Source organism: Agelaius tricolor, unplaced genomic scaffold (assembly GCF_023055355.1).
Source record: "Agelaius tricolor isolate 1412-34295 unplaced genomic scaffold, bAgeTri1.0.p SCAF_12, whole genome shotgun sequence".
Classification (NCBI taxonomy): Eukaryota; Metazoa; Chordata; class Aves; order Passeriformes; family Icteridae; genus Agelaius; species Agelaius tricolor.
In genome coordinates this window covers 9,740,812-9,755,402 of record NW_027269272.1, presented here as the reverse complement: position 1 = coordinate 9,755,402, position 14,591 = coordinate 9,740,812, and positions in this window count along the sequence as shown.

Here is a 14,591-nt window from a genome sequence, read left to right as displayed (position 1 = left end):
TCTGTTCTTTTTCTCCCTTTTAGTGATTGAAAGCCCTTTCTCCCAGCAGTGGCTGGCAGCTCCAGCTGCGCCATGTCATGGAGAAGGGGGATCTGGCTCCGGAGGCAGCGGGGTCTGGGCTGTGTCCTTTGGCAAAACACACAGGAAGCACTGCAGTTATTTCCCCAGAAATCTGAGGATGCACTTGGCCTTGGGTCCAGCAAGGTGTCAGAGGAGTGACCACATCCCCTCCCCAGCCAGGTGTGCCCAGGGTGTTACCAATGCACGTCTGCAGCTCACGGGGCCCAGCTCCGAGCGTGGCTCTCCTCAGAACCCCTGGCTCATCCAGCAGGGACACTCCACAGCCCCTCCTGAGAACACCTGGTTCCTCCATCAGGGACACTCACAGCCGTTCCTGGTTCCTCCATCAGGGACACTCAGAGCCGTTCCCGCTGGAGCGATGCAGGCCCCAGCCTGCTCTGGAGGGCAGGACAGCCATCAGTGGGGCTGCTCCCGGGTGCAGAGCTACATTTGATGCCACAGAAGCCACCGGGCTGTGGTGAGGGCAGAGCTGGGGCTGGCAGGGTGAGCAGCAAGCTCCAGACGCCCCTGGGACGCGGAGCCGCCGCACCAAATTAATGAGATTGTCACAGCCGGTCACGGCTGAGGAGCTGCTCCCATCCCTGCCCCTCTCCCAGGGCTCCCAGCCTCTGCAGAAAATTACCCTGCAGAGTGCCATTCCTCATGCTTATTCTTAGCCTAATCGTGTGGAGTTGGTTTGGGTTTTGGAAGTTGGATGAAAGTCAATTCATTTGAGTTTAAAAATTCAGTCAATCAGATGTGGTTGGCTGAGTTGTTTTTTCTTTCACCTCACGCTTCACAGACATTTTGATGGTTGGCATTGAGAGCATTAGGGCTGAAGTTATCCAAACCTCTCCACTGGATAGGAAAATAGTATTATTCTCATTTTATTCAGAAGGAAATGAAAATACAGGGATTTTGTATAGCTTGCCTAACATCACAGGGAGACTCCCTTTAACAAAAACCAGATCTCTCATCTCCTAATCTTACAGATTAAAAGCGACATCCTTCTTCCTTTATCCTTCTTTCATACACTTCAAAACTTTGCACTAACAGTTTGTTTTTGTAGACATGGCCTTGATAAGTGATTTCTTTGAGCAATAGCCAATTCACAGGCCATTGTTCAGTGGTAATGAGCTGGCTTAACACAAATTCAACAGCACACCAAGACTCTACACCTGAACAGGCATCCAGAGGTTGGAACCCTGTCTATTATTTGGAAAAAAACAAACACAACCCATTATTGTTTAGAAAGAAAGATGAGGACAAGTAGGAAGAGGATGAATGCAGAGTTATGGCCTATGTAAAAACTGCAGTGATCTCGGGTACTCAGGCTGGATTCTCTTTTCTTGTGCTGCACCATCACTCCCTGTTTCAGTTTTTAGCACTCCTCTTTGTCAGGGACGTGTTGAAACAATGGTGATGCCTTTATTTGGAGATGCTGGGGGCTGAGAATGGCTCTGTGGAGGCTGGTCAGTGGTGGGTGGAAGGGAGGGAAGCCTTTGCATATCTGCAGGAGGAGAAGGGGCCTTTGGGTGGCAGTGAAGACGTGGCTCTTGCTTGGAGCAGTGGTGCGATATTCAGTGTGCCTTTCTTCCACCTGAAGTAGGAGTTGAGAGGCCAGCTAGGCTAAAGTTAATGCCCTTCTTGGGGAATCTGGGCACTCACAGACAGCAGGGTATCTGGGAGGGATGTGCATAGTGGGAACAGAAATAATTAATGACTGGTTTTATTTCCATTTTCCATACATGTTTATATTAATTGAACCACTCTTGTCTTTTTTCCCCCCCTGTCTTTGGACATGCTCACTACTACAGGCTGCTGGAAAATCTTGGGGAGAGGATGGTCCTACTTTGCAGGAGCATTGATTGTGCTTGGAAATGAAGTCCTTCACAGCATGCAATTCCCACCCTTCCCCTAAACAAGAAGTGGCTGTTCCATTTGTGCACTGTGCATGCTTGGATTCCGCATCCTGAGGGCTCTTTGCTGTGGCTTGGGTCAGTCAGCCAAGGTGTGGCTGGTGCTGCCTCTCAGAGGTCACACATCTGCAGAGGTTTGCCTCGTGCTCCAGGTGAGCCCCACACCCGCCCATGGGTTCCCTTCTCAGTGTGCAGGTGGGCAGTGCTCATTGCCAGGCTGTGCCAGGGACAGAAAGCAGGTCCAGCAGCCCTGGGTGCTGGAAACATTGAGGCTGGCCCTGCTCACATGTTGCTGCCCTGCAGAGTTGTGTACTGCTGGTTCTGCAAAGCATGACTGGAACTGATTTTGTTTGTTGCTCGCAATAATTTTCTCCTGGGGTCAGAGATTAGGCAGTTTTGGTTTGCTCTTTTCCCAGTTTGGTTTTAATTAGTATTTGACTCCTCACTGCTGGTTCTCTCCTGCACTTGCTGTATTGCAGTCACTTTGCTCTGGGCTGTTTTCTGAGAAAAACTGGGACATACTCAGTACCTTTGGTAGATGTTATGCCTGGAAGGTGGCCCAGTGCTGTAAGAAGTGCTCCTGACTGAGTGAGGGAAGCCAAGAGCTAAACAGTTATGAGAGTGTTCCAGTTAAAACATGGGAGTACCTCATACCATTTCAAAGTGGCTTAGCTGTGTCATCACGGTACCAAAGGCCAGGTGAGTCCAGGAGATGGCTGGCTGTGTAAATAATCACTGAAATTAGGAGCTGTCAGTGATAGCCTGAAGCCACCCTTTCCCTCTGCCCACGCCCTTGGCTGGTGTAGCCAGGCCAGCCATGCTGGGCAGGGCTCAGGAGCAGGGCTCATCCTGCAGGGACACACAGGGCATTGCTGGGGCTCTGCAGGCTCAGGGACACACAGGGCATTGCTGGGGCTCTGCAGGCTCAGGGACACACAGGGCATTGCTGGGGCTCTGCAGGCTCAGGGACACACAGGGCATTGCTGGGGCTCTGCAGGCTCAGGAGCAGGGCTCATCCTGCAGGCTCAGGGACACACAGGGCATTGCTGGGGCTGCTCTAACAACCCAATTTTAGCTCCAATGTTCTGCTCTGCTTGGTGTGCCCATGATTGTTTCAGTCTCTCCCAAGAGTGTTCCCCAGGGCGCTAAGATCTCAGTGGTGCTGATCTCTGAGTGTAGCCCCCCACCTTGCAGAAGGCTGTGCTCTCCCAGCAGGGCGGAGGAGCTGCCCCAGTCTCTGCCCCAAATGGGCCATGCAGGCAGGCACCTCACAGGAGCCAGGGAAATGTGGCATCAGACACCCTTCCAAAGCCTCACCCGGGTCAGGGAGAAGCTAAACAAATACTGCTTCTCTTAGCCCACTGAGGTCAGTACCTCCAAATCAGATTTTATGGGATATTCGACAACTTAGGGCAAAGGCAGTGGTGAAGAGAACCTTGGGTGGAGGTACCTGGTTTCAGTGGGATTTGGTGACCTTTGTGCCTAAATCAGCCCCAATGTGCTTTTGTCAGTGTGAGTTCTCTTGGCAAGAGCTGGGTCTTCTGCTATGTTTGTGAATTTAGTGGGGCAGTGCTATGCCCCACAATTCTGCTGTGTTTCTGCATTTAGTGGGGCAGTGACTTGCTGGTGATATTGCTCTGGTATGGGTGAATACTGGAATTTTAGTGTCTAGTGCTGAACAGGCATAAACTTGCTCGTTTGTCAGCATGACTTCCTTTTTTTATTCTATTTGTGCATTAAATCTAACAAACAATGGAGGGCCTCACACTGTGCCGTGGAAATGCTTCTATTCTCTGTCTTGTGCTCTTTTAAACATTTTGTAGATTGCTTTGTTACCTAGAAGCATAAAAGCTCCCCCATAAATTGATGCATATCATGACTTTATAACACTTGGATATGAATTAGCTTGTTATCCATCTGAAGAAAGGATTTCAGAGACCACAAACATGGTCAGAATCACCTTGATCCAGTTTACTCCATAGTTTTGCTTGACAAAGCAGATGTTTTCTGTGTGTTCAGCAGAAGAGGGGTCAAACCCTGTGTCTGAACCTACTATTTCTGGCAAAAACACTGATGTTTTTAATCCTTTTTGAACACGACTCTTCTGAGACCTTATTTTGATTTATTAACCTGGTTGTTTGAACACAGAAAAACAATCTGGAGCTGGGACCTTGATTCAGGAAAGTGTGTGCTCAAGTATTTCTGCTCTGAATCCCTTCAGGCTCAGTGCAAAGGCTCTGAAGGAGCCTGTGGTGCACAGCAAGGCTCCTCAGAGACCCAGGTCAGCCTCAGGTGCCTCTCTGAGGGCTTTGGGAATGGTTGGCTCTTCTGCTCTGTGTGTGGTGGTGGGGCCTGCCCCATGCAGCTCCCCAGAGGTGTGATGGGGGCTCTGCAGGCTCTCACGGCTGAGGAGCCCAGTGCCCTGTGCTGCTCTCTGCTCTGGAGCAGTGCTGGCACAGGCTGAGCTGCTGGAGCCATGGCAGCCCATGAGGTACACAGTGCCCACTGGCAGGGCTGCTCTCTTATTGACAACAGCTGGGGCTGTCACCCATGCAGCTGCACTAAATCAGCTCCTCTCTCTCTCTGTCTCCCAGGAGCAGAAATCTCCTGTTCCTCCGCGCGTTGTGAGTGTGTGGTGACACACACAGCATGAGGACAGCTCCTGTTCCCCATTTGGCCCATGGCAGTATCCATGGTGTCCCCAGGCTGGGCACTGCTCAGACACATCCCTGAGGCCACACCACCCCAGCCTTGCAGGGGAAACATGCTCCTGCAGTGAGAGGCAGGATGAATAAAGCCATTCTCATTTTCCATGGAGCCCGAGTGACGAGGCAGCACTCATCTGGTCTGAGACCTCCTTTCCTGTTACTCACAGAGCTCCTGACTAATTCACACATTTCTGGCCAAGGATTTTCCAGCGTGGCTGCCTCAGAGAAGGCGCTTCTGACAAAAATGCCTGGGTTTCAAGGGGTGAGAGGGAGTCCCTGCTGCCAGGGATGGACATGCAATTGCCAGCCTACATTCTCTTTATAATTGCAAACTCTATAAGCATTTGGCTGTGATTGGCACTTGGAGCTGATTTAGAGTGCTGCAAACACTCTGGACTGGCCCAGGCTGAGCAGCAGAGTGTTCCCAGGCCGAGGGGGAGCTGTCCCTGCAGGGTGGGTGGCAGTGCCACCGCTGCTGACAGAGCCGTGTACGCACGGGGTGTCTGGGGAGCTGTCTGCTGGATGTGATTACTGCTCCCCATGCAACATGGCTGTTGGGAAAGGAAACCCATGGAAACAGGAGGAGAATCCAACAAACAGCCCAGCAATGACGAGCCTGTACGCTGTCCATTAGTAAGAGATGGCAGCAGCCCAGGGCCGGGATCACACCGCCCGCCTGGAGCGCTGATGGCCACCAGATGTTCAGGCAGATGTGACCAACCTCTGCTGCAGCAGCTCAGCCTTTTCCTGTGCTCAGGGCCAAAGGCAGAGCTCCCCCCTCGGAGGGAGGGTCTCCGTGGGACACGGGGGCTTTGAGATGTTTTCAAAGGCCCCAGGTTGTTTGTATAAATGTTGGGAAGCTCTTTCAAGCAGCTTGCTCTGTGTTTTAAATGCTGTTCACTTCTGGGCTTTGAAAATGTGTCAGATGTAGACATTGGTAAAAACCCAACACTGTGGGTTTCACACTGAGTGAAACCTGGGGATGGGGAAGGAGGGAATTAAAACACCTTAGCTCACACTACTTCTGTCTTGAATACATTTATCTTCCTCTCCTTTCCAGAGAAATCTCAGTGGGCACCACTGTGTCTCTGTCATTAGCCAATTATTTTGTGTGCTGACTTAAGGAAAATTAAATCCTGGCCCTTCGAGTTCTTTCCCAAAGCACACGTGTTAACTGTATTTTTAATTTTGGGATCATTTGCCAAAGTTTTTAATTATCAGTCTTGGCTTATCCTCATGTGGCTTTGTTAGCTCAAAAAAGCCTTTTTCTTCATGAAACCTGTCTTCAAGACAAGTTCCATGGGGAACTTGTGGGTGAAGTCCTGAGGCAGCAGATCTTGTGGGCTGTCCTTGTCATTTCTAACTGAGAATAGCAGGGCTGGCTGGTCAGTGGCACAGGGACAATTGCCACCTTTGGCTCCCAGTGACAGTGAGTTATTACTCAGGTGAGTGTTTCTGGAAATCCTTTTCTGCCTAGCAATGCTCTGGCAGGTGAAGTGGCTCTGAAGGGGGGTTCACACCCAGGCTTGGATTCATCTCTGTTCTGTTCTGTCCTATCCTGTCCTGTCTAATGGCTGGGACTGAGAGAACCTCAGCTGGATGGAGGCTCAAAGGTCTGGGCTGGACACTGCATTTCATGCTTTGGTTGCCCTGTGGTCAGCACACAGCACGACAGGCTTGGGTGTAGAGTTTGTCAGGGAAATTTTCAATCCATAAATGCAGTGCATCTGTCAGATTTATTCTGTTATCATGGATCCTGTGGTGCCTACAGTGGCCTCTCTGAAGTGACAGTAGGGCTCAGTGTCCCTTTGGCAATTGTTCAATGTGCAGGTGCCCCTTGGATATCTTCACTGAAAAGCCAGGATGTTTTAGTACAAAAAATTCAATGCCTAATTTTCCCCTAAATTCCCTAAATCCCATACTCCTCTAGAAAATCCTCATATATTTCAACTTTATTCTACTTCCTCCCCTGGCCACTCCATTTTCTTATTTTGTCCCTATCACAACAAGGCTCGTGGGAGTTAGGGAAGGCTTGTCTGTAAGTGTGCCTGGAAACTCTTAGGTACTGCACATGCCCTCCATAACAGTGCATAAATCGCCTCCTTTCCCATCAAGTGCCAGTAGAGACAATTTAGAGTTGCTTTTTTGAACCTCCACCTGTTTTCTGGAATTGCAGCCTGCACAGCTGCAGCTCCCATTTCCAACATGGGAGAGCCACATTCAGGAGCTGGAACTGTGAAGTGATGAGCAGAGCCCTCAGCTGCTCCAGCTGTTTCTCTTGGTAGATGAAGATCAGCACAGTGAAGCTGGCTGGTGTCTCCAGGTAAGCTGAGGAAAAGGTTTTAGAGGGTCAGTAAGTCAGGTTTGTGTGTTATACAAACCTGGGGTGGAGATCTTTGTGGTGAAGAATGAATCATGAATTTGTGCACTACCTGGTGTTCTTGCTTAAGAAAACAAACAGTTTGTTGCCAATCTGGACAAACAGAGACTTTTTGACCAGGATTTGTTCTAAGCCAGGGGTGACAGCATGTGTCATCTGGGGTCATTGTAAGAAGCTCTGCATTCAATTGATCTCTGTCAATAGTCTGGGTGTAATGATCTGCTAGGAGCAGACCTGGCACTAGAGGCTTTGTGGCATTTCCTGGAGTTCCACACAGCAGTGCCTGCCCTGGTGCCTTGCACACTGTGTCCCAAGTCCAGAGCACAGGAGCCTTGTGCTGCAGCTGCCAGAGGAGCCAGCAGTACTGCAGGGCTGCCTGCTGCTCTCCTGGCAGGCTCTGCTCTGCACAGCCCCACCCCAACAGGACAGAGATGCCTCTGAGGCACAAAGTGCTGGACAGGGCAGGGGGACCCAAGGGGGAGCAGAGCTGGGGTCTGTGCCACCCCCCTTGGCAGCACCCAGCCTGTGCCCTGAGCCAGGCAGGGAGGGCAAAGCCAACCTCAGTGACACTGGGGGCCACTCCTCTTCTCAGGCAGTGATTTCATGTGGCCCAAAACACCCACATTGTGCAACTCCTGCAGACAGCACGAGGAAAATGAGTTTCCACACACTTTTTCTGTAGACTCATCACTGTCCCTTAGGGATGGATGAAGGTGGTAGGTCTGGGCCTTGTACCTGCTCCTAGCAGAGAGGGGATGGATTTCACTGGTTTCTGAATTTTCCTGTGTCCTATGGAGAAGGAGCCCTCTGTGCACCTCCAGAGCTGATCACCAGAGCAGGATGAGGCATTGGTTTTGCTCTTCACTCCCAGCAAAGTTTGTGCCTGTGGGCAGAGGGAAGGTGGGTTTGGGGAGTGCTCATCCCTCCTCAGGGATGTGTTGGGATGCTCCTGCAGCCCTATTACAGGGTGGTGTCACACAGAGCTCTGTCTGTCCATCCTAAGGACATTCCCTGTCTCAGTGCTGAGTGTGAAAAGTAGGAAACATTGGGGTTTTATAGCTTGGCAGACATGGAATGTGGGGCTTGACTGCTGTGCCGTGAGGGGACAGCATGTCCTCCCTTCCACTGTTTAAAATAGGTGGATTTGAGCACTATAATAGAGTAGGCACTGTGGGTGTTTAAACTTTCAGGATGATTGATCACCTGGCAGAGAGAGCAGATGGTGTGGTGATGAGTTCCAGATCCTTCCAACTGAGCATCACTGAGGAAAGTGCTGTGGACCAGGCTGGGGGGAGGCTGCTCTCAATTTAATTTATTTTAAAAACCCCAACAATGTAGGATTTCACATTAAATTTTCTTAGCTCATAAACAATAACTGTAAAAATTGACTAGGTTTACAATGAAGTGTCTGAGCCCCTCTAGTGTGTGAGCCAGGGGAAAGGGCCTTGGTTCACAGCCCCATGAAGGCTTTGGGAAGGAAGGCTTGGATTGGGCTGGATTTTGTGCCTGGTCTCACCCCAGTGCTGCTGGGCAGCTGAAGGGAGCCCAGGTCTCCTCCCAGCCACAGGGCCTTGCTCCTGGGCTCTGTCAATGCATTCAATGCATTCAATGCCACTGTTTGGATCAGCCTACTTAGAGACTTTTGATCCCTCTCCAACCCAGTTAAAATATTCCAGAGGCTCTACTGGAACCATTAGTGACCCCATAACAGGCTGATGCTCAGTGAGCTACCATGGATCTTTATCAGTGAAAAGCAACTAAAGAGCAAAGCTGAGCAGCTTCCCCAGCATGCCCAGTTCCTGCTAACCTCAGTTCTCAGGGGAGGACTGATTAGAAAGAGTCATTTACCTCCTTCCTTCCTGGCATAATGGTAGCAGCTCTCAGCCTGTGTGCTGTGGGCCAGAGGAACCCCTTCCTCTGGTTCCCCCAAGCATTCCCTGGGGCTCAGTGCAGGAACATTTGTCTCTATGTCAGGGGCTGCATCTCCATGTTCCCCTTGGTCCCCACCATTTGTTGGGGAGGCTGGGAAATGACACATTGGCTTCACTTCACAGACCATTAGCTGTATGTGCATTTGAGGAGCCAGTTAGTTTTTTGAAGGCAGTCTCTGGGCTTTAGGGTGATGTAAAGTTTCTCTCTAAGCCAGTTGGCAGCAGTGCCTGGGTGAAAGCCCATGCTGTGTCACTCTTCCTTGAAGTGCTCTCCCAGCTCTGTGCCTGTTTGGGCTGTCTGGCTTGACTTCTGCAATTAGAGAAAGGTTATTGTAGGTTTAAAATGTTGCCTGCTTTGGCAGTATCTGCAGTCCCTTAAGGCAAGGATGCCTGTTTATTGTTATAGCACTGCCTAAGCACAACACAGAGAAATCCCTGTAGGAAAGAGTATTTCAGTCAAGTAGATTTTTTTTTTGGTAAAAAAAAATGAAGTTTTGGCTGGCCTCTCAAACTTAAATGCCATTGGAAACTAATACTAAGTTTATTTTTTCCTCCATAAATCACGTCTCAGGGCTTTTGTTATTCTGCTCTCATCCTGCCCTATCTCCCAGCACTGATAAGGAGCACTCAGCTGCTGTCACAGATGCCCAGGGGTGAGCAGAGCTCCTGGGGCTGCTGGCAGGATTCCCAGGGCCCGAGTGAGCTCCTGCTGTGGGTGATCCATGGGCATCCCTGCTGTGCCAGAAGCCCGGGGTGCAGGGCTGCTTTGCCAGGGCTGGTGCTCCACCTCTGCCAGCCCCTTCTGCAGCTGTGCTGCCCAGGCCTGCCAGCAAACAGAGTGCCAGCACCGTGTGGGGCTGGGAAAAGGGGTGGGAAGTCACCAAATGCCTTTCCACAGCTCCTGTGGCCTGCCACCCAGCCTGCTCACAGCACCTGGGCTGCTGGGAGCCACTGCATCCCAGGCATTTGGGAACAGCTCCTCTGGGACTCTGTCCTTTTAAGGCTAAACACCCAGCCACCAGATAAGCATCTCCAAAAGGAAGAATTTCCATTGTGGGATGGACTTGCATATGAATTAAAATAAGCAAATGCCTTGAAATCTATATTGGGCTGTTGTTGAGAGGAACTGGAATATCCAGTTCAGTATGGCAATCCCTGCATCCCTCAGCACAGAGTTAGGGATGGCTGGGAAGTGAGAGCCTGTCTGTCAGGCTGTTTCAAGGGTTTGAACACTCATGCATTTTTATAAGTCAGAGCAACATCATATACATGTATAAAGTATATGGGTTGTTTGTGTTTTTCCCTCCAGCACACATCTTTGAAGCTTTCCCAACACTCCACTATGGCTGTGCAGAGGAGGAGCCAGCCCAGCCTTCCTGTGTGCCTTTTCCTCACACACTTTGATGTGAAGATGCTAAATGAGAGGAGAACTCAGCCCTCCTCCCCCTGGTGCCCAGCTGGGTGCAGGCAGACTCCTGCTGCTCAGAGGGAGCTCTGCTCTGCTGGGCCCCAAAGCGTTTGCTCGTTCCTGATTAAGCCAGGCAATTCTGGATCCCTGTGATAATGTGGGATTAACACAGAGGACTTTCTCCAGCTCACTGCAGAGGACACTGATGCATCATTCTGACCCAACCCTACTGTTGATCAGCAGGGCAGTCACAGGTGAATTCCTGTGGTGGGGAGTGCCTGCCTGCACGGCCTGTGTGCGCCCTGCCTTGCTGCCAGCAGCAGCTATGGAGCCGTTTCCAGTGATCTGGCACACGAGGAACTGGAATGATTTCTGATTTCACTGCTGACCCCAGCCCTCCCCCCTGCCTCCCCAATCCAGCATGCATAATTTAGCAGGAGCAATGAGCCAGCTCATCACCTCTGCTGTGGCACACCAGCTGATGGAGTGGCCTCTGCAGCGACCAGCACATCCTGCGTGAGCTGCACCTTCTGTGGCTTGGCCTCCGAGGGCATTTATCCCAGTGTGCTTCTTGCTTTTGATGTGAGCTTCATGCTAATGAATCTCAACTCTCTTGATGTTCCTGTCAATATTCCAATTTTCACACTTTTTTCAGTAAGGAGCAAATCAGGTCCCTAAAACTTCACAGGAGTTATGGTTTCAAAGCAGTTGTTTGTTAGTGCATTACTCGAGGAAGGCTATTAACAGAATAGGTGTAGGTTTATCTTGCAGAGGGAAAAAAGCCAGGCTTAAATATCTGTGTGCTTTATCTGCTATAGTTTCCCTTTTGGGCTCTGTAACTACTAAATGAGAGTCTAATATTATATAAAACTCATCTTTTTTGGAGAAAGAGATGAAATAGCTGCGTAAATTCTGAACTGGTTTCTTTTTCCTGCCTTGTTAAATGGCAACTGTGGGAATGATCTTTTTTGAGAATGAGGATTTAATAGGAGTGTTTATTACACCAATGTTTTTCTAAATGCATGAAGTGGAACTTACACTTAAATTATCATTTGATTAAAAGTGGGATTATGTGAGCTCACAGTAATGATATTTCTGTGAGGATAATTTCTTTCTCATCTCTCTGAAGGGAAGCTGGGAGGAACCCTCCTGCAGTTAGCAGGGTCACAGTGTTATTGCAAACCTCCTATCATTTTAAAAGGGTTTTGGGACAATAGTTATTGGAAATACAGTGCTGACACATGCCTGTAAAGTTGCAGTGCACACATAGCCCTTCCTTATGCTGGGCTGCAAAAATCCTTTTAGACTTTTTTTTTTTTTCCTAAAGGTGAGTCTGAATATTGTGATTTTTAAATACTTTTAATAGGAGTTGAAAATATTTTCATCCTCTCCACCAGCACTCTGGTGGGCAGTTCCCTGTAGCCCTCCTCTTGACAAAGCCCCACCACCCCACTGTTTCCCTGTGCTGTTTTAGGACCCTGCCCACCTTTTGCCCCTTTGGGCATGTGCTCTACCAATGCAGTGCTGAGTGGGCTGGGATGCTGTGAAGCCTGTTGAGCCACTTGAACTAGAAACAGCTGCTCTGCCTCCTTTGGCCTCTCTGGTCTCAGAGGTGCTGTTTGTCCCCAGGCTCTGTTCAGTTGCCATCTGCAGAGCTTCTCCTCTGCCTGAGAAGATCCCATGGACAGATCCAGGTCTCTGGCATTTGCCCACTCAGGTGCCCTGCGTGCCCCAGGTTACCAAGCAGGGCTTCACTGCTTTGTGCTGGGATTTGTGGGGTCCTTTGGCACTGTGCACACTGTGCCTGAAGCTCCTCAGGTCCCTGTGTCCTGTTAATCAGCCAGGGGACCAGCTGGCATCTCCCAGGCAGCTGGGAGCGTGCACCCTTGCAGCTGTGCACCCTTGCCATCCACAGCTCACTGCCCTGTGCTAGGGATGGAGCTCGTGGCAAGCACACACAGCTCCCTGGAAAGACTTTGGCAGCTTCTATCCTTTGAGAATTATGATTATGCCATGGGCTTTGAAGTAAGTCAATTTTGATACAAATATTAAGTTTGATTGGAGAACTAAACAAAATATTTTTGGAGTAGTTACATCAGTGTTAAGCTGCTTTCCCATGTTAATACCTCCTAAAACCCCCCCAACAACATATCCTGTGTCCAGAACCATGCACAGGGTGGTGCACAGCAGCCTTGCTTGCCTCAGATGAGCTGTATTGTTGGGAGTTTTTACTCCCTGTGGCTGAACGAGCATGCACGAGCTGGGCTGGGCAGAGACCAGCCTGGCAGGAGCTGGCACAGCAGCAGGGTGGCCGTGGTGGCCAGGGAGGGGTGTGCTGGCTCTGCCTGGGGTCCCTGCTCTGGGCACATGGCACAGGGAGCTGGCTCAGCAAAGGTTCCTGCACACCCCCAGCAGCTGATGGTGCAGGGGGATTTGCTGGCAAGCACAGGTGGTGACAGCTGGTGGCTTTGGCTGGGAGAGCTCGGCAGGGAGGGGATGTCCCTGTGCCCTTCCAGCTGAGCACAGCTCTTTGCAGTGTCCCTTGCTGTGTCCCAGGGCTCCCAGCTGGCAGGAGCTGCAGTTCTCTCCTGCTGCAGTGCTTGTTCTGGGGGCTGTGCTGTGCCATGCCCTTCCTTCTCCCTGTGGGACACAGTCCAGCACCACAGCCCCCTCCAGTCCTGAGCAGCAGCCAGGAAAGGAGAGACTGGCAAGCTGCCATCCAGCAGGGCTGTGATGCTGATGTGACCCTAATTGTCCTGATGCTTCGGGGCCAGTGATGCCCAGATTTAGACTGGAGTATCCCCCAAATTCAGTCCTGCTCAGGGAGGTGCTTTTGCAGGCAGCTGTGCTCACAGTAAGTCTGTGTGGGGCTGTCTGTTACTGAAATTATTTCCACACTCAGCATAAAAGCACTGAAGGGCTGTGGGCACACTTGGGCATCAGAGGCAGCCCTAGGCCCTCGTGCAGGCTGTGACCTCAGGTGCCACTGGCAGTTTTGTTCTCCTGCAAATGCCATAAAGGTTGAGGGGCATGGACAAAGTGCAGGAGGGCACCAACGTGAGCTGCCAGCACCTTCATGGTGAAGCCTGGCACAGGCAGCAGGGCCTTGCTGTGCTTGCAGGAGAGCACAGCCATCACAGAGGGCTGCCCCCTCCCTCTGCTCACTGCTGGGCTGCCTGCCTGCAGATGTGGAGCATCCTTCAAGCTGGACAGAGCTGCCCTCCCTGCTCCAGAGCTGCTGGCTGGTCCCTGCTGCTGCCAATGCCAGGCAGAGCTGGGCAGGGAGATGGAAACTGCAGCAGGGACTGAGCACGTGCTCTGGGCTGCTCTCCCACCCATCCCAGCTCAGCTGCAGCTGCCAGGCCGGACAGGAGCCAGAGGGAGCCTGTGGCTCTGAGGAGCCTGAGCTGAGTTTCCACGGCAGGGTCCAGCAGGCTCTGCTCCAGCTCCAGGCTCCACTGAGCCTCCCAGCTCGCACTTCCCTTCCCTTCCTTCCCTTCCCAGGGTGTTGCTCAGGCACAGCTCAACCCCACAGCCAGAAATGCAGTTCCTATGCTCTGTGTATCTTGTTTCTTCCCACCATCCTTGCAAGGACTGCAATCAGCAGCAGCAGAAGGTCCCAGTGCTCTCCTGCAGGGTGGGCTGTGTGCTCCTGCCCAGGTGCCACGGGCAGCTGTGAGACAGCCACGTCCAAAACTGGCTCTGCCTCTGGCTTTGGGGAGATTTGCAGTGCTGATGGCTCCTCTCAAATCCCTCATCCCAGCTGTTATCCCTGTGATGTGCTGCTTTCCTGCTCATCTCTGTATCCCTGACTTCTCACCCCTGTCTCACAGGGTACTTGTTCTCTCTGCAGTGGCACAGGACATGCTCCAACTGCAGCAGATACAGGGACACTGAAGGCTGCTGACATCACCCTTCCATCATGTCAAAGCATTGCTCCACATCTGGATAAATTTCTTCCAGGTTTTCACTGAGTCAAAATGACGATGTTTCCTTTTCCTTCCTATTCCTGACACAAACGTTTCTGTAAACATCTTGAAAAACTCAGCCTCAGGGAAATATCTAGCTTGGGGGAAAAAATAAATCCCAAGGAGATTGATTTCAGTTGTGGAGCTTGTAGAGGCACCTGGAAAGGGCAGGTTTGGAGGCAGCTGTGGCTGAAGCTGCCTGGGAGAGCAGGGAGGG